Source organism: Oryctolagus cuniculus, chromosome 6, assembly GCF_051225735.1.
Source record: "Oryctolagus cuniculus isolate XC-2025 breed Fujian yellow rabbit chromosome 6, ASM5122573v1, whole genome shotgun sequence".
NCBI lineage: Eukaryota > Metazoa > Chordata > Mammalia > Lagomorpha > Leporidae > Oryctolagus > Oryctolagus cuniculus.
In genome coordinates this window covers 16,890,477-16,917,391 of record NC_142872.1, presented here as the reverse complement: position 1 = coordinate 16,917,391, position 26,915 = coordinate 16,890,477, and the positions used below count along the sequence as shown (strand labels likewise).

General features: G+C 43.2%; 1 long non-coding RNA gene across 1 annotated transcript in view; it reads left to right on the top strand.

Moving 5' to 3' along the window:
* Positions 1 to 15,243, top strand: part of LOC149126037 (uncharacterized) — a 47,984-nt gene extending 32,741 nt beyond the window's left edge. Inside the window, exons 2-3 of the long non-coding RNA XR_016235306.1 lie at positions 14,566 to 14,717; positions 14,946 to 15,243. This is a non-coding gene — a long non-coding RNA (uncharacterized LOC149126037). The remainder of the gene's footprint in view (positions 1 to 14,565; positions 14,718 to 14,945) is intronic.
* The last annotated feature ends 11,672 nt before the right edge of the window (positions 15,244 to 26,915 follow it).

The window sequence follows — 26,915 nt, the reverse complement described above, 5'->3', positions numbered from 1 at the left end:
TCCCGCCGGCAGGCACTTACATCTGCTTCACCCTGCTGGGTCCATGGGCTGGGAAGGCACACCCTGGAAGCTGTTGCCATTTACATTACATTAGGTGTTGTGAGCCATGGAGGGATGACCGAGTTGACGGAAGGCTATACCTAGCTTACATGCAAATACTCTCATAAGGGACTTACATGGAACCAGATGTGAATGTCCCCTCCCTTTTTGATCAAAATGTGTTATATACAATGAACTAAATATACTCTTTTGCCCTTTTTAAATTTTAATTCATGTTTTCAAGCTTATGTAATATTCATACATATAAAGGAGTTTTCAGCAGCTAAAACTTTATACATGGAATGGATTTTCCATAGTTAATTTCCTTCACTTCTCTTAAAGGACATTTAGATTGATTTTAGCCAGTATTTACTAACCTGCGACAAATAGCCCTGGAGTGAAAATATTTACTTGTGTCTGTAGGAAAAATTTATTGAAGTAGAAGTCCTGGGTCAGAGAGTATGTGCATTTTACATTTTGGTAGGTGTTGCCAAATGGCCTTGTGTGGGGTTCTACCATGGACAGTTTAGTCAGCAATGAATGAGGGTGACAGTTCTCCTGGTAAGATGTTGTTGTCAAACTGTCTCTACACAGTTTTGATTTCCATTTCTCTTGTGAGATTGAATATTTAACCATATGTATAATAGACATTTTACCGTTCCTGACAACTTTTTTCCATAGCCTCGCTCAATTTTAATTTTTATGTTGCAATTATTGACTTTGAGCACTAGGATAGTTGACGGCAGGCATGCCTTACTTTGCCTCATTGGTGCAGTGAATGCCTTCCTGAGGGATTTAAGGCAAGTGCAGTGCTGCCCTTGGCCCCCAGTGGTGCATGTCCCCTTTCTGTCTCTGTGTCAGGTTTTGGTAATTGTGGGGATACTTTACAATTTTTCATTATACCCGCTCTGGTGAGCTGTGATCAGTAATCTTTGGTGTTAATGTTGTAATTGTTTTGGGATGCCATGAGCTGTGCCCATAGACGATGGCAAACTTAACAAGTGTGTTCTCACTGCTCCCTCTACGAGCTGCACCGCTCTTTATTTCTCTCTCCTTGGGCTTCTCTGGTCTCTGAGATGTAACCGTATTGAAATGAGTTAACAGCCTGACAATGGGCTCTAAATGGTCAAGGAAAATGAAGAGTGACATGTCTCACTTGATACCAAATGCTAGGAATTGGGGTGTCTAGTGAGGAAAGGAATGCCGAAGACTGACATAGAATGAAAGCCAGGTCTCTGTCCTTTAACCAAGGACTGGATGCAAGACGAATGTTCTTGAAGGAAATGAAAAGTTCTGGAATGAAAAATCCAATGAAAACGTAAATAATAACGCATCAAAGTAGCCCAATTGCTGATAGGGAGGAAGTTTCAGAATGCCCAATAGAAGAACAAGCCAGCTGCAGCATTCCTGAAAGCCAAAACCTAATCCAGAACCAGGCTCTGACTCAGTTCTATTAGTCAAGGCTAAGACCGGCGAGGGAGCTGCATAGCCAAGTCTGAGGCTGGCACAGGCTGGTTGATGAGGTTGAAGGAAAGAGGCTGTCTCTGTAGCATAGATGTACACGGGAAGCAGTGGTGCTGATGCAAAAGCTGCCGGAAGTTACCCAGATGATGGAGCTTAGAACATGGGTGGGCCGGCGCCGCGGCTCACTAGGCTAATCCTCTGCATTGCGGCGCCGGCACACCGGGTTCTAGTCCCGGTTGGGGCGCCGGATTCTGTCCCGGTTGCCCCTCTTCCAGGCTAGCTCTCTGCTGTGGCCCGGGAGTGCAGTGGAGGATGGCCCAAGTGCTTGGGCCCTGCACCCCATGGGAGACCAGGAGAAGCACCTGGCTCCTGGCTTCAGATCAGCGTGGTGCGCCGGCTGCGGTGGCCATTGGAGGGTGAACCAATGGCAAAAAGGAAGACCTTTTGCTCTGTCTCTCTCTCTCACTGTCCACTCTGCCTGTCAACAAAACAAAACAAAACAAAATACAAACAAACAAACAAACAAAAGAACATGGGTTAAGGCAGCTATGCTAAACAACAGGTTGTCTGTGCGGATGAAACAGCTGTCTATTGGGAGGAGCTGGCATCGAGGACTTTCACAGTTAGAAGTCAACAGCTGGCCTCGGAAGACAATCCAATGCTCTTGTTAGGGGTTAGTGCAGTTGGTGACTTTAAATTGCAACCAGTGTCATTTACCATAGTCTGAAAAATCCTAGGGCCGTGAAGAATGAGACCACCTCCATGTAGACTGTGCTCTAGAGGTGGAATAGCACAGCCTGGGTAACGGCATGGACACTTACAACATGGTTTACACGTTTACTTATTTACTTGTTGGAAAGAATTAGAGGGAGAAACAGATATTGCAGCTGTTGGTTCACTCCCCAAGTGGCTGCAGTGGCTAGGGCTGGGCAGGCTGAAGCCAGGAGCTTCCCTGGGTCTCTCACCTGGATGGCAGGGGCCCAGATACTTGGGCCATCTTCTGGTTTTCTCAGGGTATTAGCAGAGAGCTGGAACAGAAGTGGAGCAGCTGGGGCTAGAACTGGCACCCATATGGATTGTCAGCATCACACACTGTGGCTTAACTTGCCACACCACAGTGCCGGTCCCAGTTAAGTTTATTTTCTAATTTTTAAAAGATTTATTTTATTTAAAAGGCAGAGTTAGAGAGAGAAAAATCTTCAGTCTGCTGGTTGACTCCCCAAATGACTGTAATAGCCACAGCTGGGCCAGGCCAAAGCGAGAAGCCTCATATGGGTCTCCTATGTGGGTGCAAGGGCTCAAGCACTTGAGCCATCTCCTGCTGCTTTCCCAGGGGCATTAGCAGGGAGCTTGGTCAGAAGTGGAGCAGCTGGTACTCACCTGGTGCCCTTCTGGGATGCCAGTGCTGCAGCAGTTGCTTAACAGTATGTTTTGGGGCGGCCTTGTGGCATAGCAGGTTAAGCTGCCACCTGCAGCACTCGTATCCTTTATGGGCACCAGTTTCTGTCTTCGTATCCATGTCCCTGCAATATGACTAGGAAAGCAGCAGACGATGGCCCAAGTGCTTAGGCCCCTGTACCCACATGGGAGACCTGGATGAAGCTCCTGGCTTTGGCTTGGCTCTTGAGGTCACTTGGGGAGTGAACATCCAGGTAAATGAATACATCTTTAAAAAAAAAGAAAACTAGCATATTTTAAGTGTACTGTTAAACACTACTGCTTAGAGAAAAAGATGTCCAAATGCTACTTACTGCTCACTGACAATGTGCCTGGTCACCAAGCACTCTGGCGGAGGTGTGCAATGAGATTATGGTTGTTGTCATGTCTGATAACACACCACTCATTCTTCAGTCCATGAATGAAGGAGGAATTTTGACTTCCAAGTTGTAATCCTTTAGAAACACATTTTGTAAGGCACAGCTGCTGTCGACAGTGACTGGTCTGCTGGATGTTGGTCCAGGAAGTTAAAAACCCTCTGGAAGAGGTTCACCATTCAATATGTTGTTTAGAGCAAAGATGCAGCAGGTCAAAGGTCAGTATCCACAGGAGTGAGCTGTTGATTCCAATGCTCAGGGATGGCCTCAAGGGGCTGGAGACTTCAGTGGAGGAAGTAACTGGAGTTACAGAGTTAGCAACATCTGTAGTTAGATAAGGAGCCCTAAGATAGGGCTGATGGGCTGCAATCTCATGTTATGCATGAGCAACAAAAGTGGTTTCTTAGGATAGAAACGTTTCCTGGAGGAGATGCTGTGAACATTGTTGGCATGATGATGAAGGACTTCACCTGGGAAGGAAGTTGTACTGTGCATAAAATGCAACAAACAGCATCGCAGACTCAGGGAAATCTTTCGTGAAAGGAAGTCAGTTGATGTGATTAATTTCCTTGTCTGCTTTTAAGGAATTGTCCCAGTCCCCGTGGCTTCGGCAGACACCACCATGATGAGTCAACGGCCATCAATACCAGGGCAAGACTATGTACTGGCAAGAGCATTGCGGCTTGCAGACGGCTTACAGTTCACAAGGCTCAGATGCTCATTGGTACTATTTTTTTTAAGCAAGTGCTATCTTTAATTAAGCTATGCATGCTGTTTTTAATAATAATACTTTTGCACATTTAACAGACTACAGTGTTACACAACTTTTATGTACTGGAAAACCAAGAAATCGATGTGACTTGCTTTGTGACATTTGCTTGTTGAGGTGATCTGGAATTCACAGTATCTCCAAGATATACCCGTATGAAACTAACATGCAGCTTGTGCAATTCACAAGTTATGAAAGGGAATAAGTTACAAGGTTGCTTTTCTCATCTCTAGCCTATTTCCCACATGGAGCTATTCCTGAGAGGTTCTTGTATAGTGTTACATATGTTTTGCATGTTGTGTAAGTGCACCATGTGTTCTTTCCAAAGATGAGGTCACCTTCTACTCACTGTTCAGCATTTTTCTTTTCTATCAACACCACTTCCTGTGAGTATACACAAAAATCAGTGAGTATTTCAGTAATCTCTTATATGACTAGATGCATTGCAAGGAGTCTTAGGATGTTTCATTAGGCAATGGGCAGAGAATGTGGCTCTTCTACTTCTGTTGTTTTAAAATCTCATGTAGAATCTTTAAAAATGTGTGTTTTGTAACATCTGTTACTCACATGGAAATGCATACAATCAAAAATCTTACATTTCCATATTAAGAGTATGTGTTTTGCTTTTAAAATTGTTTAGGTGTGCTGTGTTGGGAGACTTAGATTTTTAAAGATTTATTTTTTTTGAAAGGCAGATTAACAGAGAGGGAGAGACAGAGTCTTTCATCTGCTGGTTCACTCCCCAGCTGGCCTCAATGGCTGGAGCTGTGCTGATCCAAAGCCAGGAGCCAGGAGCCTCTTCTGGGTCTCCCATGTGGTTGCAGGGGCCCAAGGACTTAGGCCATCTTCTACTGTTTTTTCCAGGCCATAGCAGAGAGCTGGACTGGAAGTGGAGCAGCTGGGACATGAACCGGTGCCCATATGGGATGCTGGTGCTGCAGGCGGCGCCTTTACCCGCTGTGCCACAGCGCTGGCCTTGACACTTGTTTTAATTCATGTGTTTACTTGATAAGATGAATATTTATCTGATTTGTTCATTTACACTTCATGTATTTTACTGATAATTTTGTTATGGATTTTGGCCTTTTTAATATTGATTAATATATGTTCTTTCTATAGTCAAAAAACCTGCTTTTTCTTAACGTGTGCAAAATTATTTTTCAAGGTTTTATTTTTGTGTGTGTTGATTTTAAACCGGGTGTGTGTTAATGTTTTTCTGTTTATACAAACATATTTTAACCAAGTAGTTAGGCCTTCAAATACATTTATTTTATTCATAGTTTTGCGAGTTGTAGGATGTTGAGAAAGATGTCCTTAAACTTAAAAAATTGTTAGGAACTGTATGCATAGGTTTATCTTGGCTGTATTTTTTTAAGCATTTTTTAAACTTTTATTTAATGAATATAAATTTCCAAAGTACAGCTTATGGATTACAATGGCTTCCCCCCCATAACCTCCCTCCCACCTGCAACCCTCCCCTTTCCCACTCCCTCTCCCCTTCCATTCACATCAAGATTCATTTTCGATTCTCTTTATATACAGAAGATCAGTTTAGCATACATTAAGTAAAGATTTCAACAGTTTGCTCCCACACAGAAACATAAAGTGAAAAATACTGTTTGAGTACTAGTTATAGCATTAAATCACAATGTACAGCACATTAAGGACAGAGATCCTACATGAGGAGTAAGTGCACAGTGACTCCTGTTGTTGACTTAACAAATTGACACTCTTGTTTATGGCATCAGTAATCACCCTAGGCTCTTGTCATGAGCTGCCAAGGCTATGGAAGCCTTTGGAGTTCACTGACTCTGATCATATTTAGACAAGGTCGTAGTCAAAGTGGAAGTTCTCTCCTCCCTTCAGAGAAAGGTACCTCCTTCTTTGATGACCCGTTCTTTCCACTGGGATCTCACTCGTGGAGATCTTTCATTTAGGTGTTTTTTTTTTTTTTTTTAGCATTTCTATCTGGAATTAGATAAATAGTGAGGTAGATGTCTAGCTAATAGGTTTCCCCCTTTTCAAGTAACTAAGAAGTTGTTGCAACATGGCCCCTAGTGTGGCCGCTTCTAGTGGCAATGCATCCTTGGTCAGGTGAGAAGTGAGCAGTCATACCTGGGTCTTTTTCCAGACTGGTTCTGTCGATGCCTCTCTCTGCAGCAGCAATGCTGTGCTTCCAGTCTCTGCAGTTGAATAGAATAAACTTGTGTTTGGTAGAGCTCCTCCCCTGACATTAGTAGGCATAGTTGTCAGTCTATTTTTTTTGTCATTTTAAAACCTTTAATTTTCCAAGTAAAGTACAATATGAATTTATTGTTAAGTTGTAAAAAAAAAAAAAAAGGCTAGTTTGGTCTCATTTTGCCTCATCTCCCCTTAGAAATAGGCGTTGGTTTAAAGCTGTGTTCATTACCCTGTCCTTAGCTAAATCTTTCAAAACACGTAGTTCCTATGCCTTTATTAATTTAGACTTTTTTTCTTAGATTTTTTTCCATTCATTTTTATTTTTTCCTATACAGGAAATAGGCTTTTTGTGCAATGGATTTTGTAATCTGTTCACATGTTCTCATATTACTTGAGCAACATTTTCAAGAGAATGTGTTTTCTTGTAGAAAATCATACTTCTACAAGTAAACATTGCTACTAGTAAGTTTTGTTTATTAAAAATAGATTTTATTTATTTGAGAGGCAGAGAGAGGGGGAGAGAGAGAGAAAGAGGTCTTCATCAGCTGGTTCACTCCCCAGAGGGACACAACGGCTGGAGTTGAGCTGATTGTAATCCAGAGGCTGTTCCCACATGGATGCAGGGCCCAAGCACCTGGGCCATTTTCTACTGCTTTCCCAGGCCATAGCAGAGAGCTGGAATGGAAGTGGAGCAGCCGGGACTCGAACCAGCGCCCATATGGGATACCTTCGCTGCAGGCTGCAGCTTAGTCTCCCAAGCCACAGTGCCAGCCCCTCTAGTATTCTTCCAAGATTAGGTCATCCTATTATTCTTAATACGAAACTTACTTGGTTATGGCATAATCTGTTAAAACTCCTTGTGTCTCTAGGGTGACATTTAGTCCCTATGCATGGCAGTCATAAAAAGATTGACTTGCATTTGTTTTACATAATGTATTATTTCATATTATGATTCTAGCAAAATTTTTTTATGGTCTGGAAAACTATAAATGGCATAAAAATACCCATCAAAGTTTTGGAGAAATGTAACATGAGGGGTACCTCCTTAATAACATTTACAACATTTTAAAAAAAAGATTTTATTTATTTGAGAGGTAGAGTAACAGACAGTGAGAGGATGAGAGAGAGAGAGAGAGAGAGGTCTTCCTTCTATTGGCTCACTCCCCAGTGGCTGCAACGGCTGGAGCTACACCAATCCAAATCCTTCTTCCAGGTCTCCCACTTGGATGCAGGGGCCCAAGCACCTGCGCCATCCTCCACTGCTTTCCCAGGCCATAGCAGAGAGCTGGATCAGAAGAGGAACAGCCAGGTCTCGAACCGGTGCCCATATGGGATGTTGGCGCTGCAGGCAGAGGATTAACCTACTGCACCACGGCGCCGGCCCCACATTTGTTTCTATTTAAGTCATGCCATTATAAATTAACCTGATGAAAGCACATCATATTTTGAAAAATTGATTAGTAACTGGTATGTATCAAATCTTCTAAATCAATGAGGGCAGCAGAACAAAGAAGGGACTTGCAAGTTGTGACGGTGAGGAAGAGCCTTCTAGCAGGTTATCTTTCTTTTCTTTTCTTTTCTTTTTTTTTTTTTTTTTAAAGATTTCTTATTTGAAAGGCAGAGTTAGAAAGAGGCAGGGTGGGGGAGGGGGATGGGAAGGGAGAGCGAGTTAGAGAGATCTTCCATCTGCTGGGGTCACTCCCCAAAAGGCCACAATGACCAAGGCTATGCCAGATCAAAGCCAGGAGCTTTTTCTGGGACTCCCATGTGAGTGCAGGGACCCAAGCACTGTGCTGTTCTCCCAGGCCTTTATCAGGGAGCTGACTCAGAAGTGGAGCAGCTCAGTCTCAAACAGGGGTCTATAGGGGGTACAGATACTGCGGGTGGCAGCTTAACCTGCCATGCCACTGCACAGGTCCCAGGCAGGTCTGTCTGTACTGAATGACAACCAGAGGCCAATAATAAATGTTGGAAAGTTTCTAAAAAGGTGAAACCCTTGTGATGAATAAAGAAAGGGTTGACTTAACATTGAAGTGAAATAGGATTTAGAATCATAGGTATCATGGAGAAATTACGCTATTTTAAAAAAAGTAGAATTTCACTGAAATTAACTATTTTCCTCTCTGTGTTATTCAAGGATTTTATTATACTTGTTATAATGCAAAGTCTCTGAAATTCTAGCTTGGATATTTGTTCCCGTGTTTATATTTCTTATAACATGGTCAAAATGGTACAACGACCAAGGTACTTTTCCTATTTTTTTGGAAGAAACTTTGTAAGCACCTCAAAGAGGTCAGTCCTCTGACATGTGACCAGGTACCGAGGTTTGATCCTTGTATGTGATTTTTTTTTTATTTGACAGGTAGAGAGAGAGAGAGAGAAAGAGAGGTCTTCCTTCCGTTGGTTCACTCCCCAAATGGCCGCTACGGCCGGCACTGTGCCAATCCGAAGCCAGGAGCCAGGTACCTCCTCCTGGTCTCCCATGTGGGTGCAGGGACCCCAAGCACTTGGGCCATCCTCCACTGCACTCCTGGGCCATAGCAGAGAGCTGGACGGGAAAAGGAGCAACCGGGACTAGAACCTGGCGCCCATATGGGATGCTGGCACTGCAGGAGGAGGATTAACCTAGTGAGCCACGGCGCCAGCCCCTGTATGTGATTTCTATTACACCTGGTCTGACACCCCCTGCCCCCAAAACATTTTCTTTTTTTTTGGTAAATATATAATTCTGTGAAAGGCAGGCTAGTTTCTAAGCTGCCTTTATGAATCTCATAGTAATAAGCACACAAGATAAGTTAGAATCCAACCTATTATGAAATGCAAGAGAACAAGTAAAAACATCTGCATTTTGTGTTGTTATTCTATTCATTTTGTGGTAGCTATATTAATCCTATAAAGCCTTTTGGATCTTTTTGCAACCTATGATAGACACATATGTATATACATATATGTGTGTATATATATATATAAATGTGTATGATCTAATTCTTCTATAAAATATGTAGTACTTTTTATAATAAGCCAAGTTGATCTTCATCTGTTTGAAAACCCTTGGGGCCAGTGCTGTGGTGTAGTGGGTAAAGCTGCCGCCTACAGTGCCGACATCCTGTATGGGCGCTGGTTGGAGTCCCGGCTGTTCCACTTCCAAGCCAGTTCTCTGTTGTGGCCTGGGAAAGCAGTAGAAGATGGTCCCATTGGCCGGTGCCGCGGCTCACTAGGCTAATCCTCCGCCTAGTGGCGCCAGCACACCGGGTTCTAGTCCCGGTTGCCCCTCTTCCAGGCCAGCTCTCTGCTGTGGCCAGGGAGTGCAGTGGAGGATGGCCCAGGTGCTTGGGCCCTGCACCCCATGGGAGACCAGGAAAAAGCACCTGGCTCCTGGCTCCTGCCATCGGATCAGCGCGGTGCGCCGGCCGCAGCACGCCGGCCGTGGCGGCCATTGGAGGGTGAACCAACGGCAAAGGAAGACCTTTCTCTCTGTCTCTCTCTCTCACTGTCCACTCTGCCTGTCAAAAAAAGAAAAAAAAAAAAAAAGAAGATGGTCCCAGTCCCTGGGCCCTGCACCCAGGTGGGAGACCCAGAAGAGGCTCCTGGCTTCGGATCAGCACAGCTCCAGTCGTTGCGGCCATCTGGGGAGTGAACCAGCGGATGAAGACCACTCCCTCTTTGTCTCTCTCTGTCTCTCTCTCTCTCCCTCTCCCTCTCTGTAATTTTCAAGTAAATAAATAAATCTTAAAAAAAAAAAAAAAACCCTAAAGCTTGTACTTGGAAATTCTGCAACAGCAATTTATTTTTTCCCCTTATGTTAAAAACAGTTTTTTTTCTGTCATCAAAAGTACAACTAATAAACTTTATGAGTTAAAATTAATGCTAGAAGCGAAAATGCCTGTTTTTTAGTTTCTGCAACCATAAACAGATGACTGGTAGAATTACTCCATGAGCCCAGCTTAGGCTCTGAGTGTCGCTGTGTTTCTGTGAGTAGGAGATGTTTGCTTCTTGGTAGACTGAAGGAGAGACATCAAATAGTTAGAGCTTACTTGAAGGTAAAAATAGAAATACCACCTTTGTCTTCAGTGTATGAAAAACTGACTGGTGAGTTCTTTTTTTTTTTTTTTTTTTTTTTTTTTGACAGGCAGAGTGGACAGTGAGAGAGAGAGACAGAGAGAAAGGTCTTCCTTTTTGCCGTTGGTTCACTCTCCAATGGCTGCTGTGGCCGGCGCACCGCGCTGATCCGATGGCAGGAGCCAGGTGCTTCTCCTGGTCTCCCTTGGGGTGCAGGGCCCAAGCACCTGGGCCATCCTCCACTGCCCTCCCGGGCCACAGCAGAGAGCTGGCCTGGAAGAGGGGCAACCGGGACAGAATCCAGCGCCCCAACCAGGACTAGAACCCGGTGTGCTGGCGCCGCAAGGCGGAGGATTAGCCTAGTGAGCCGCGGCGCCGGACCTGGTGAGTTCTTCCATTGATGTTGCTTTGCAAAAGAAACTGGAAAGGCTCTTCATTTTCTCAATATTTTTATTTTTAGTATAAATTAACTCTGTTCTTTATAGGACCAAGAAATTTCTGTTGTTGTAGTGTCCAGCCTACCAAGGCACTGTGCAAAGGCCTTGAGCTTCCTGTATGTGTTTTGCTGCTACCTCATTGTACAGTATTGGAAATTCACTTTATTTCATGCTCAAATCTTTTACAGAGTGGGAAAACGCATGGCTGGGAAGAGTTCTTCACAAAGAATGATACTATTCATGACTTGAAATAGCTTTGAATTTATCTGTTTGACAGAGCATATGTGGAATAATTATTTTAATTTTCAACAATTCATCTTTAGTTTCTCTGGCCTTGAAATTGAGAAATTGAGCAATTAAAAGGGGACTAGGATGTGAGGGCAGTGGTGATGGTAGGTCCAACAACAGCAGCTTTATACTCTAAGTAGTGGATAGCAATGATCTGACAGAACCTTGGCACTGCCAATGGACAAAGTTTGGGCTTTATCAGGTAATAGGTTTATGTGACTATGATATAATACACAAATTTATTTATACTTTCTAAAGGAGATTTTTATTAAAAAAAATCTGTCCAGACTCAAACAGAAATATCATTTCGATTAACTGTTGACTTTGTGGCTTATGTATTTTAGATATAATTAGGTAGCAATAAAAAAATCACAGAAACTTATTTATGCAGGGATATACCTTGTGCCCAGGGTACCCTGATCTTCCTCACTCTGAATGTTGACAAATGACAGTTAATTAATAAAACTAAGAGGTGTGTCATATGAACTCAAGGTGGTATTTCAGCTTATACAGAATCATCTTTCAACCATAACCGTGACATTGTTCCTAACTGTATGACATGCTTAGTGTATGCAGAAGATAATCATATGGAGCATTCAGAATAGACTTAACATTTATTTTTTCCAGTATGAATTTTTTCCTTTTCCTTTATTTTTGCTTTAAATTTTAATAGTCCAATATTGATGTGCTTTTTCCTTAACAAATTTTGGAAGTATTGAAAGGTAGCTGTAGCTTCTGCTGTTGCAGGCAGCGAATCCAACTGCTGTGCCACACACTGCGTCCTGATGGTTTTTATAGCTGCATAATATTCTATTGTATATATGCCACGTTTCCTTTGCCCGTTCATCTATTGATGGACATATTTTAGCTTATGGCTTGTTCTGGGTGTTGTGGACACTGCTGCTATGAACATGGTGGTGTGTTTATCTATTTGATGCTAAGAGTTCGTGTTCGTGCCTTTTGAGTGTACCCTGTTGTGGAATTCCTGGATCATATGGGAAGTCTATTTCTAGCTTCTTAAGAACTCTCCATACTGTTCCCAAAGTGGCTGCATTCTGTTACGCTGTGTTAAGATATAAGAAGTGAGGACTTCTTTCTTTTGTATATAGATCTTTATCCTTGTGTTATACCTTGGGAGATTTCTTCTATTTAATCTTTCACTTCAGCGATTTTCTCTTTGGCTGTGCCCACTTCTATTTAGTGCATTTACTGAATGCTTTTTTCAATTATTTGCATAGTCAAGCTCCCATATTTGCATCTTGGAAAACACTTTGAATTTCTTCTCAGTGCATTGCCAACTGTTATCTCTGTTTTACTTGAATGGATAAAACTTTTTATTACTTGAATAATTCCTTTGTATTTGCTGGACAGACTGTTGAAATGTCAGCCGTTTCAAAAGATCTCTTGAATTGCAGCTTCCCTATGTAGTAGTTTGTTTTACTGATGTTGACCATACTAAGATTTATACCTGTTAGGGAGCGGCATTGTGGTGTAGGGGGTATAGCTGCTGCCTATGATGCTGCCATCCCATATGGGAATGGGTTCATGGCCCAGCCGCTCTACTTCTGAACCAGCTCCCTGCTAATGGCCAGAGAAAAGCAGTGGAATATGGCCCAAGTGTCAAGATTCCAGCTCAGTCAACAAATACACCTGAGCCCTTCTGTCACACCATATGGGGTGGCTACCTCTTGGTTGCTTAGCTGGTGTAGCTGGTGTAGCGACTAGAATTCTGTTCTCTATCTGGGTTCTTTGTCCTGCAGGAGATTCTACACCTTCCCCAGTCACCCATGTGGAAAAGTGGGCAGTGGCAGTCTTGGACAAGCAGCTCAGGTCTGTTCCTGTTGTGACTGCAGAGCCTGTTTCTGAGCCACCTACATTACATGGGTAGATTTGCTAGCAATCCTACTGGTCTACTGAGACCCTCGTCTCCATATTCCATTTCTTTGAGCTGTGAGACTTTGAGTGTTCTTGTGCATATTGCTTCATTCTTTTCTACTTGTAATGAATGCAGACTTGATATTTTTACACACATCTGTGTATATCCATTGCATTCCTGCTGTCACCTTAAGTGTTGGATGCTGGCAGGGGGCTAATTCGGATGTGTCTGACTACATGAACCTGGGTGAGCACTCTTAATGTTGGCAAGTGCGTTCCATTTTTCTACACTGTAGATTACTTAGGGTTATAATAAAGGCTTTACTTATGTAATCAACTTCTTAGGAGGCATAGAATTTAATATTTAGGCAATATGCCCATTTTCCTCTGTAGACTGTCCTATACTGTATGTTATTTTAGTAAGGAAATTTTGCTTGACCTGACTACTGGGGACCATCAGCTGGGTGTTCTCAGGTTTGCTTGTAAGAGTTGGACCAACCCCCAAATTTTCTGGCTGCTCACGTCCATGACAAGAATGTTCAGAGGAATGAGGTGAGCACTAGGCAAAGTACTGATATTTCTTCATTAGTGGGAACTGGGTGATTCATTGGGAGTGGGACCAAATTTACATTTTACCCGTTATGTAAAGAGTTTCATGTAGAAACATGAATTAATTGGCGCTATATTTCTGATTCTTCCAGGCGTGCTTAAGGGCCCTTTATAGATTGGATCCCTAGCGGCTGCCCTGTGACCCATCTTTTAAATCTGCCTCCACTTTCTTCTTCTGGTTTTAAGTCATTTTACTGTGAAGTCTACAGTTTAATGAAAGAAAAATATCAGTAACTTTTGCCAAAATGGATGTGAAGAGTCTTTGAACTGTTGGACTGTCCTTGTAGTTTTTCTTTTCTCTGGGTAGCAGTTGGTGTAATGCAATCTTTTCATTCTGTTAATAATATGTTATGCATGGTCACATCCCTGGTTAATTAGACTTACAGTTTTCAATTAACAGCATTTTTTGATGATACATTATTATCCTTATTAGTGAGGTCGTAGACTATATTATAACAAAGACTGAAGACTCTATTGTCAGCATAATCTTGAAAGAACCATTTAACTTTATGAAATGTATCTGGCGCTGGAACTTCATACTTTGTTTGATGTATAATTTGACCCCCATAAAGAACCAAAACGAGTCTTTTCTCCCTCCCCTCTTAGAATAAAGTGTCCAGCATCCCAGATAGTATGACAATTTCCTAGTTAAAGTGAATAACACTGTCAGAAAATGAAATCTGAATTTTAAAAAATTGAGTAGATAAGCAATTAGATATTCAACACTTGATCATGTCTTTGGATGAAATTTATAGTTCTGTGTGGCACTGGCTAACTCCATTAGATTTTCATTATTGTTCCAAAATCAATAATGTCATGTGCTTCAGCAGTTCCATCTGCTCATCTGAATAAGGGGGTGGGTTTGGGGTGGACGTGTTCTTTAAGTTGACATTAAAAGCACTCTACTTGGTTTAAGTTGTAATTGATTCCCCTCCCTTTCAACCTTTAAATACAGAAATTGAAAATCATGGGAACCAGAGGATATTTCTGATAGATTTTTTTACTCTCTTTCCCTTCCTAACTTGGGAAGCTGTAGAACAGTCTGGCGCTCTGAGGGAGTGACCGGTGGCCTCTGTGGAGTGGTGAGGATTTGGCTGTTTCTCCATAGTCTTCCTTGCTTAATCTCTATCGTAAACGCCATGATCAAGTTCACACTGAGTGTTCAGGCATTGCTCTTCCTAGGTAAGTTCCCCCCAACTTTAATCAGCATTGGAATCCATCACTATGAATTAAATTTGCTTATGTTTTGAACCTGATGCAAATTGAATAATAATACTCTTATTATGTTTGGTTTCTTTGCACTGTAGAGTAGCAGTTGTACTATTAATAGCAGTGGTAACTCACTCTTTTATACTGCGATATATCAATAGTTGGCTAAGTTTTCTGTAAAGGTCCCAATTCCATTTTCAGCTTTGCAGGTTTAGGCAACCGCTGAGACACACCTTTGCAGCACTAATACAGCCATAGATGGTGCTCTATGAACAGGCACGGCTGGAATCGACGCACGGGTTGTGATTTGTTGATCCACGCAGTACAGTATTCTGCTGAAAGACTGAAGCATTATGTATCCGTTCTACTCTTGATGGATGTTTGGGTGGTTTTTGGTTTTGGGAATTTATACAAAAGGCTGCTGTAAACAATGTTACTCATTTTTTTTTATAGAATAGCTGTAGGGTTTTGGATTGTGATTACACCTAATTATTAGAATTGCTGTCTTATAAAGATGCCTAAGTTTAGCTTTGGCAGCTAGGTGTTTGTGACAAATTGTTTTCCACAGTATTTGTAATAATGCAGATAACTGTTAATAGTGTTCCAGATGATTTAATTTTTACTCATACTTCTTTTATTTTTTACTGATGTATTGTTATTCAATAGAAACTACCAAAAGCCACCCTTAAACTTAGGCCGTTCTAGTGAATATTTAGTGGTATCTCATTTTCCTTATGGAAAACAATGGCAAATAACATTTTCATATACTTATTAGGGAATATGGATATCTTTTTTTGGAAAAAAAACTTGTTGATTATTTTGTCCAGTTTTATGAAAGTTGGGTTATCTGTATTTTTCTCTTTCATTTTTAAGATTTATCCTGGAATTGTTTCTTTTATCTTTCCCCATTCTGTTTGCCTTTTTCCAATCAGATAATATATCTTTTGAAGTATAGTTTTGATTGTAATAAAGTCCATTTTATTTTTTATTTTTATTTTTTGACAGGCAGGGTGGAAAGTGAGAGAGAGAGAGACAGAGAGAAAGGTCTTCCTTTGCCGTTGGTTCACCCTCCAATGGCTGCCGCGGCTGGGGCGCTGCAGCCGGCACACCACGCTGATCCGAAGCCAGGAGCCAGGTGCTTTTCCTGGTCTCCCATGGGGTGCAGGGCCCAAGGACTTGGGCCATCCTCCACTGCACTCCCTGGCCACAGCAGAGAGCTGGCCTGGAAGAGGGGCAACCAGGACAGAATCCGGTGCCCCGACAGGGACTACGAACCCGGTGTGCTGGCGCCACAAGGCGGAGGATTAGCCTAGTGAGCCGCGGCGCTGGCCTAAAGTCCAGTTTATTAATGTTTTTGCTATTGGTTTGCTCTGCATCTTTTCTTATACAAAGATTACAAAAATACTCTCCTATGTTAACTTTTTTTTTAAAGATTTATTTATTTATTTGAAAGGCAGAGTTAGAGAGAGGCAGAAGCATAGGCAAAGAAAGACAAGGAGAGGTCTTCCAAATGCTGGTTCACTCCCCAGTTGGCTGCAATGGCTGGAGCTGGGCATATTCAAAGCCAGAAGCCAGGAGCTTCTTTGAGGTCTCTGACGCGGGTGCAGGGGCCCAAGCACTTGGGCCATCTTCTACTGCTTTCCCAGGCCATAGCACAGAGCTGGATTGGAAGTAGAGCAGCTGGGACTCAAACTGGAGCCCACATGGGATGGTGGCACTGCAGACAATGGCTTTACCCACTTTGTTACAGCACTGGCCCCTCCTGTGTTAACTTTTAAAAGCTTTATTACTTCGATTTTATATTGTGATTTTGAGTCCACTGGAATTTACTTTGTGTGTGGATATCCAGTGATCCAACATCGTTTATTCAAAAGGCCACCCAAACTGCATTGCAGTGCAACAGTGCTTTTATGACCAAACATTTGTGTGTCTGTTTCAGGCTCAATTTTATTGGTCTGTTTATTCTTGTGCCAATTATATAAGGTTAACTGTGATTTTTACAGTAGGTCTTTGTATCTCATAAGTCCTCCAATGTTGTTTGTGTCTAAACCTGTCTTAGTTGTTCTTGGCCCTTTACTTTTCCATATATATTTTAGAACATGTTAGTAAGTTTCCACAAACATATCCTTTTGAAATTTTTATTCAATTTTCAGATCAAAATGATACTTTTACAACATTGAATTGTCAATCCATGATCATTTCATTGTTCACGATACTCTTTTTACGTATCTATAAGATCTGTGGTAGTAGCTCCCATTTCATTCCTCGTATTGGCAATTTGTGGTTTCAAATGCTGCTTGTTTTCCATTTTCTCTCCTCTCCTAAGATTCCAATTATATGGCCATTAATACACCTAACCTTATGTCAATCACTCTGAGTTGTTTTTCTCTATCTTACATCCATTTTTCTGCTGAGGGTTCAGTGTTGGTTTTCCATAACCCTATCCTCCAGGTTACCCGCTATCTTTTTGTTCTTTAGTTTGCTGTTGACTCAATTTAAGAATTCTGTGTATGCAGTTACCACCATCTCCAGTGAGACTGTTAGAATTTCAGGTCATTGCTTGCAGTTTGACTCTCATTGCAGTGTGGAAGCTAACCTCAAGACTGTTGCTCGTGCACATCCCCTTCTTGTGTGTGTGTGTTTTTTTTTTTTTTTTTCTGTAGGATTCACCCCTTTAAGTCCTGATTAACTTATTTGATTTTGGAAAACTTCAAAAATCTTCCTTGTATATTTTATCTGTCATTTATAGTTGTTCTCGGTTGGTGGCTAGTCTGAAACAAAATATTTCAACGAACAAAGCATATAGTTATAAAACTAAATGCTTCTTTTCCTCTTGTTATTAACTTGGGAAGTTAAACTAATAGAATGTAAGCCAAATCCCATTTACCATATTTTTGAGAATCTTTTCTTCCCACCACCATGATGAAGAGGTTTTTGAATTATCATTTGTGGTTGAGATGTTTGTTTTACAGTTGTTCAGCTTTCTGTTCTTTAGGTGCTATGATTCTGAACATTTACACTTGGGTTTAGGTAGTAATATTAGTGTCTTACTTAACAAACCATGTTATAATACACTATGTCACTTAGTCCTTACAACAATATTCTGTGGAGTATGTGGTGTTACTATTCCTCTAGCAGGGGGCTGGTTTAAAAGTACATCCTGGGACTGAAACCAGACAATGTAGTGTGGGATGCAGTGTACCAGTTGCTGTGACAAGTGCCTGCTCCCCCATCCTGTTCTTACCATAATCGTTACTAGGCAAAGATTAGAAAACAAAACTATAGACACAATTAAAATTGTCTGGGCCAGTGCTGTGGCTTAGTAGGCTAACACTGCCTGTGGGGCCAGCTTCAAATATGAGCACTGGTTGGAGTCCTGGCTGCTCCACTTCCGATCTAGCTCTCTGCTGATGGCCTGGAAAAGCAGTAGGAGATGGATCAAGTGTTTGGGCGTCTGTATCCACATGGGAGACCTGGAAGAAACTCCTGACTTTGGATCAGCCCAGCTTCAGCTGTTGCATCCATCTGGGGAGTGATCCAATGGATGAAAGACTTTTCTCTGTCTCTACCTCTCTCTCTGTAACTCTGCCTCTCAAATAAATAAATCAATCTGCTAAAAAATCATTACAATTGTCCTTTACTCTTACAACTTGAAATGTAGTACATTATATTGTATTGCCTTCCAGGAAATAAGATTGTTTTCAAAAACACCAATCCTAAAATAACCTCAAACTTTAGCAAAATTTGGAAAATGAGATCAGCAGAAAAGAATACTAATCAAATTTGAAAAGTGCCAGGGAAGCAGAGGCAGGGTTTACTCTATTGATATTCTTACTGAGAATTTCTAGCTTAGATTCTGGGGACGTGAGACTAGTGATACACATATTACATGAGAATTAAAGAATATTGCCTTCCTAACTTCCCACCAGTTCTTAGGAGTTACATATTTTTTTTTTTTGTTGATCTAAATGACTTATGGGAAAAATTGTATTGAAATGAGAATTGAGTCTCATAGCCGTCATTGGGTGAGATGCATCCCAGAGAGGTGCCGACACGGGTAGAAGCAGATAAAATCCTTGAGCACAAGAGACCTGTTCACACAAATCACTACAGAGCCAGGTGGGGCTTGTCTCTATCTGTTGTCGCTCCCCCTCTTCGTGGAGGAACGACACAGGACCCTGCGCTGTTCTTTTGTCTGCTCGGCCCTCCCCGGGTTTGCTGCTGGTTCTTCCCGGGTTGGTTACCGACCCTTCCACCTCCGTGGAAGGGCGGTTCCCCCTGCCACATTCCCCACTTCCGCGGGGGAGCGGCACACCGCCGGCCGGCTCTCTCGGGGGCTGCACAGGTGTTCCTCTTAGATGTTCCCCCTAGATGTTCCTGGTGCATGTTGTCTCTCTCCTCCTTTATAGTCCTCTTCCACCAATCCCAACTCAGCTGCCCACACGCCGAGTACGCTGCTCTCCTCCAATCAGGAGCAGGATCAGCTCCTGGAGGTCATCACTCAAGTTGGCAAGAGGCAGCTGCGTAGAAGCTGTTTTCTCCTCTCCAGCGCCATATTGTGGGAGAGCAGATGCATAGAATAAGTCTTAATTCCAGTAACTTAGTCTAGTCCGAGTTGCTCCCAGTTGCTCCCCACAATCTGTATCTCACCGTCTCCCCAGGTGTGTACCTGCATGCCTGAAATTGTCACAGTGACCTGGGTGGGAATGATGGGGACCTTATAGTGGGGTGTTTGGCATACCATATTCAAGAGTTTTGTATTGTACTCTCCAGCAGTGCTGAGTCATTACACATTACAGGCCGAAAGTCTTGGGTGAAAAATCCATATGGTGATGAGGTAGGGGGTCCTTGAGAGGCAAGAGCTGGAGCCAAGGCATCAGGTCAGAGGTGTTGGTGGTGATTGATACATGCAGGAATGAGGAGTTGTTTAGAACTGGAGAATGTAGAAAGAGATAGTAGGCTGTATCTTCTTGTAATCCATCTCAGAGCGTGCTATGGCCTGAAAATGCTCTCCAAGAATCATGCTGAAGTTGAACAGTTACTGTAGTAGTGTTGAGATGTAAGAACTTTTTTTTTTTGTTGTTGTTGTTGACAGGCAGAGTGGACAGTGAGAGAGAGAGAGAGAAAGGTCTTCCTTTTGCTGTTGGTTCACCCTCCAATGGCTGCCGCAGCTGGTGCGCTGTGGCTGGTGCACGGTGCTGATCTGAAGGCAGGAGCCAGGTGCTTCTCCAGGTCTCCCATGGGGTGCAGGGTCCAAGTACTTGTGCCATCCTCCACTGCCTTCCAGGGCCACAGCAGAGAGCTGGCCTGGAAGAGGGGCAACCGGGAAAGAATCCGGCGCTCCGACTGGGACTAGAACCCAGTGTGCCGGCGCCGCTAGATGGAGGATTAGCCTATTGAGCCACGGTGCCAGTGAGATGTAAGACCTTTAAGAGGTAATTAGGTCCTGGGGTTCTTCCATTAGGTGTGAATTTAAGGGCACTATTCCAGTACTGGGTTAGTTAGAAGAAAGGAGTAGTCATACCCCTTCACCCGCATTGCTGGTTAACTATGGGACACCCGCTGCTGCATCAGGATGGAGTAAGAAAGCCCTCATGAGATACAACCCTTTGATCCCAGAAGTACAATGTTAGCCAGAGAACTGGCATTGCTGATAGATGATCGGATCTATGGAATTGCTCCAGAAAGTTGAGTCAAAGACAGCATTTGAGGGGAAAATTGTGTATTTTGGGGCATGAAAGAGGAGGGAGACTCTGAGAGAAAGGGGAGACTTAGTTAACGTGGGGCAGGGTTAGTGCAGAGGCTAGTAGGGTTCCTCCTGCCCCAGCTGCTCCAATGTGTGTTAGCTCTCACTTGGACTGTATGTGGAAATGTTCTGGTCCTGGATCCATGGCCAGAACTGATCCGGATATTTTCAGATACTTCTCCTCCCTAGGCCAAACTAGATCAAAATTGATCCCAATTAAGGACTGAAATGTATTAGTGACTTGTCTGTCAGTGGGAGTTAAAGTGAGCTACATGGTGGAAATAAAATGATTCAGAACATTTGGAGTCCAGATATTTCAGATTGAAGTACAGTAACGTTGCTCTTTCTTTTTTCCTTCCTTGTAAACTTTCTCTGATTTCTTGCAATTCAGGGAACAACATGTGAGATGGAATAATTTAGAAACTTGATTGCTTCTCTCAGGGATTTCAATAGATCATTGGACAATTCTGCTTCGTTTTAATTCTAGCGATATTTTCTAGATAGCATGTGATAGTGAGAGAGTGTATGTCTTAATCATGTTGTATTCCCTAGCGTCTATCCTGTGCCTTGTTCATAGTAGGTACTAAATAAATATTTGTTGAATAGATGAGGTTTGGCATATGGATCAGAAGCAATCATGGTCTTCTATGTGGAATGCATTGTGTGTTATTTATAAAAAATCGATTTCTGATGCAGCCGTACAAATGCTTCTTAATTACAAAGATCTCTTTCTTTAATTTGGATTTTTTTTTTATTCCGACAAGGCTGGAACTAGCAGTATTTGAGTTTTAAAATCCATTTGCAATGGGCACAACTGGGGAGAGAGCCACCGAAGTATTTGTGTGTTGATGGATTTCTTTCTTTCTTTCTTTCTTTTTTTTTTTGACAGGTGAGTGGATAGTGAGAGAGAGAGACAGAGAGAAAGGTCTTCCTTTTGCCATTGGTTCACCCTCCAATGGCCACCACAGCCGGCGCGCTGCGGCCGGTGTACCGCGCTGATCCGAAGGCAGGAGCCAGGTGCTTCTCCTGGTCTCCCATGGGGTGCAGGGCCCAAGGACTTGGGTCATCCTCCACTGCACTCCCTGGCCACAGCAGAGAGCTGGCCTGGAAGAGGGGCAACTGGGACTAGAACCTGGTGAGCCGGCGCCGCTAGGTGGAGGATTAGCCTAGTGAGCCGTGGCGCCAGCCCCGTGTTGATGGATTTCTAATTGTGGAGGTCTCCGTGAGCCTAGTGTGAGTGTCCATAGTCTGTCTGTGTGTGCTGAGACCTTGTGGCAAGCATGGTCTGGGCACTGGCACAGGCGGTCAGTATGAGTTAATGATCTGGTGGGTGCTTTAGTTCCATCATCTAAGATTCTCACTAATTGGCAAACGCATTTCTGCATCTGCAGTAACAATTCTGAACACAAACTGAGCACCAGGGCACTACACAAAGCATCACTCAGACTTTTATCGCTTGTCTTTCCTGTGGCTAGAGGTCAAAACTTCGAACACGGAGTGCCCGGAAGGTAACAACGAGGATGGGGTGTGGTGCTCAGACCCTCCAATGGCGCGGGGTCACGAGATCACAGCGTCTGCATGGCCATCTTTCTGGATGATTTCTGTCCTAGCACGGTGGGCTTGCTGTGCGAGTTTTTATTGCAACAGCGGTGCTCAAGGCCAAGTGGTGACTGTGCTGGGCTCGGGTCTGCATCTGTTAAAGCCCTGGTTATGTAGCCCCTGGGAAAGGTGACTTTACCGTTTAACTCCGGCCCTGAGAGCTTGTGATGCTGGCCGGGTTGAGTGACCTCATGAAGGCTTGGTTTCCTCACCTGTCAGTGTGGGTCAGTAATGGCAGCTGCCTGAGGTTTCAAGGAGACACTGAAAGGCCTGGGCAGCACTTAGCACAGGATCTGGCAGTTTCTAATCGCTTGATAAATGCTAGCTTCTATTTTTATTATTAGTATTATTCCTAGTACTATTATTCCTAATATGTGCACTGGTTCTTAGGGCGCTTATCTCCCATGGCAGAGGTGTCTGAAGCATTCAGAGATAGCATTTTCTTTTCTTTTCTTTTTTTTTAAGATTTTATTTATTTATTTGACAGGTAGAGTTACAGCCAGTGAGAGAGACAAAGCTCTTCCTTCCATTGGTTCACCCCCCGCAAATGGCTGCCACGGCCGGAAGTACGCCTATCCGAAGCCAGGAGCCAGGTACCTCCTCCTGGTCTCCCATGTGGGTGCAGGCGCCCAAGCACTTGGGCCATCCTCTAATGCCTTCCCGGGCCACAGCAGAGAGCTGGACTGGAAGAGGAGCAACCGGGACTAGAACCTGGTGCCCACATGGGATGCTGACGCTGCAGGTGGAGGATTAACCAAATGAGCCATGGCGCTGGCCCCCAGAGACAGCATTTTCAAGAGATAAACGACACAGCGTTGACTCAGCCTTAGAAATGCTGTGTGAGTCCTGAGTTGTCAGCTGAGAACTGGAAGGGACTAAGCGTGTCCGCAGATGGACAGGTGAGGGGGTGAGGCCGCATTTCTCAAGTAGCCATTGAGCCCGTTCTAATGTGAGCAGAAAAGATAACCTGTGTGTTGAAGCTACTAGATTTAACACAGATACCTGAGCGGCTACTAAATATAATCAATTCAACCTCTGGAGCTGTTTTTTTTTTTTTTTTTTTTGGCAGTTAGACAGTGAGTGAGAGAGACAGAGATAAAGGTCTTCCTCCCGTTGGTTCACTCCCATAATGGCCGCCATGGCTGGCGCTGCGCCAATCCGAAGCCAGGAGCCAGGAGCCTCCTCCTGGTCTCCCATGTGGGTGCAGGGGCCCAAGGACCTGGGCCATCCTCCACTGCCTTCCCAGGCTATAGCAGAGAGTTGGACTGGAAGAGGAGCAACCAGGACTAGTACCCAGCACCCCAACCAGGACTAGAACCCCGGGGTGATGGTTCTGCAGGCAAAGGATTAGCGAAGTGAGCCATGGCGCCGGCCCATGGAGCCACGTTTTTAATGACAACTTTCCTATAAGTCACGCTTATTACCAGATCCAACCTCTTGGGTTAAATGAGCCCCAGATTATTTGCATTTCCGCCACAGGACAAATTCAGGAGGAATTCTGGGGCCGGGGGGTGGGGGGCGGTGGCTGCTTTGTCATCTATCCCTGTTTCTGTGATTTGATTGAGTATGAAATACTTGCATCCGTCCATCCGTCTGTGTATAGTAAGGAACCAGAGAGATTGTGAGTTGGAAGTAAATTAGACAAGTGTTCCTTGTTAAACTACGTGGGAGTCCCAGTTCTGTTCATTGGTACAGAAAATTAAGATGAAGTCAAAACATTGGTGCTCATCTCTAAGCAGAACACAAATTTTTCATTTGGTGAAATGCTTTATTATCCAAGGAGAAAACAAGGTGAGTTGAAATTGAAACCATGGACATGAGAGCTTTGGGAAATGTAATATTTCTTTGATTCTTAAGGAACTTTAAAAAAAAATTAAGTTGTGATCTAATTTTATTTAGCTGCCAGGTTAGGCTATGTGTGGATGTCTGCATTTAAGACAGGAATTTTGAACAGTTTTTTAAAATGACCATTTATTAAAAAAGAAAATTTGAGTTGAATTTTGTCTCAAGAGAAGTCAAGTGCTGACTGCCCATAGTGCTACTTTGTGCCACCATACTCTTGGCCAGCTTGGAAAATCCTGTCATAAAATGAGTTCCTGTAGATTTTTTTTAATTTAAATTTTTACTTGAAAACTGGAGAGGCATGGACAGGAGAGAGCTCTCCATCTGCTGGTTCACACCCCAGATGTCCACATTTGGGACTGGGCTATGTTGACGCCAAGGACGACAACCAGGTCTCCCATGAGTGGGGCAGACTGAAGAACTTGAACCAGCACCTGCTTCCTCCCAGGGTATGCGTTAGTCAAAGGAAGCAGATGAGCTGGGAGCTGAACCAGGCACTCTGACATGGAGTGTGGTCATCTCGGGGGTCCACCACTGTGCCCAACGCCCACCCGAACACCAACCGTTTTTGGCTCCTAATTCTAAAATCTAAAGGTGGGTGTTGTAAGCACCTTTTTGATACCTCTTTAATAAATTATGTTGGAAAATGTGATTGTCTTCAGAGGAGGCGGATGAGTATGGTATTTCAGAGAGCATTGTTCCCACTGCTAGATACAACCCATTCTAGTTGGAGAAAAACAAGTGACGCTTTGTGTTTCTTGCGAGAGATGAACCAAGGTTGAGTGAGAAAAACCGGTTCAGAAGGACAGTTTCCTAGGCAGCAGAGTACCTGCACCCCTGCATGGTTTAGGTGTGATGTACAGCAAAGGGGAAAACCCCACCCTGTCGGAAGGAGTGTGTGTGAGTGAGGTCACTCTTTTAACCTTGGTGAACTCCAGCATATCCGGGGCAATGTTATAATTAAAGACTAATTTCACAGGCACTGATTAAGCTTTGAATCACAATTATACTGTCTTCCAAAAGTCTCCTCTGAGTGTTTTGAAAATATGATGGCTTCATTATTTGTTATAGTTCCAAAGTTAGAGCTTCAAAGGAGCTGTACAAAACTTTCCCAATCATGGAGAAAGTCATGAATAAAACATACGTATCCAGAATTTTAAATTAAAGTAATTAGACCATATTAGAATCTTAAAAAAAAAGGATTTAACATCCATGTCAATGTGGAAAAGATGCCCTTCATTAAATTACTATCTTCTTCCTGTTCAGCATTTTAAACTGTCACTTTTAATGTAACATTAGGAAAATAATTACCACGATCAAGATAATTTTATAAAGTAAATGTTAGAAAATTCAGACTGCAATATTTTTAAGAGTATTTCATTCCAAGATTTTTTCTTGTAGAAATACTTTGAAAATAGCTAAAAGCCTAAAATTTACACCAAGTTTCTGAGTCCAAGTTATATAAATAGAAAGATTCCAGGGTCTTATATGAGTAGTGGTTGTATAGGATTTGCAAACTCATATTTCTGACTGTGAGATAAAAGTAATAAGGACAAGGTGTTAACTCAGTAGAGCTCTTTGGGAGGTAACTCTGTAGGAATAAAGCTGAACTTGAGAATGAGGAGTGCTCATTAAGAGACTTGCAAATTTGGGGAGAATTTCAGCAAATTGGGAACATCAAAATGTGTCCAATAAAGGAAAATAGGGGTAGGTAGCAAAGGAAGTATTGTAGCTTGAGCATCAAAAGTGATATTTTAACTAAGCATCTTCACGTATGTTGTCACTGGGTTTAATTTTCCACAAATTCAGTCTCTACATTGACTGTTCTCAGAGACCATTCTAGGTTCAGGGTGAGTGCACCCTTCTGACAGGGGTTGGGAATAGAACCCAATAATGGAGATACTTCCTTTTGTTTTTTTAAAGATGTATTCATTTTACTTGAAAGGTACAGTTAAGCAGAGAGAGGGAGAGAAGGAGAGGGAGGGAGGGAGGGAGAGAGAAATAGAGAGACAGAGAGACAGAGAGAGATTCCTTCTGCTAGTTCACTCCCCAAATAGACACAATGGCCAAGGCTCAGAGAGACCAAAGCCAGGAGCCAAGAGTGCTGTCTGGGGCTTCCACATGGACCAGGGACCCAAGCACGTAGGCCATCCTCTACTGCTTTCCCCAAGCTACTTGCATGGAGCTGGACAGGAAGTAGAGCAGCCAGGAATAGAATCTAAACTGGTGCCCATATGGGATGCCAGCAACACAGGCACCCAACCCACCGTGTCGCAGCACCAGCAACACGGGGGAGACTTCTTGGAGCTCTGACTGTCGGCTGGACACCTGCCTCAGTGCACTCTGGCACAGCTCCTGACTGCTGGACCACAGTAGCCGCCTACTTCCACTTCTGAGCCTTTAGTTGTGCGGAATGGACTGAAATGCTCACAGGGAAGCTTGGATTCTGTCTACTGAGTGACAAACCACCTTGTTTCTCTCGGGGCCATCCCAGCTTGGCACTCTTGGTGAATCCTGCATCCGGGTAGATCTCTTCTGTTGGTCACCACGTATAGCAGGCTCATTCTGAGTCTTTATCCGGGACTTAGCATGTATTTGAAAAATGGGGATAGTACTAGGAGTTGCTGTGAGGACTGAATGACAACATGCGTAGCGCTAGCAGTTCCTGACACTGTCACCATGTAATGAATGGTGTTTTTTTCCCCCCAGTGTTACAGGGAGCTGAAAATATTTAAAGTTGAACAAGAGCTTCGGAATATCCTGCAAAATATTAGAGAGGTTTAGAGGTGCACGAGCTTCTATCCATTGGGCAAAATTGGGGTCAAAGAATCATCTGGGGGATGTCCTCAAAGACCAGTAGAATCTTGATGAGCCCAGAAGGTAGTGGGGTGGTCCAAGTACACAGATCAGCATGAGAAGGCAGAGATGGGGAAACATGAGTTGTGTCAGGGACTGCGGAACTCCGATGGTTAGGTGGGGACAAG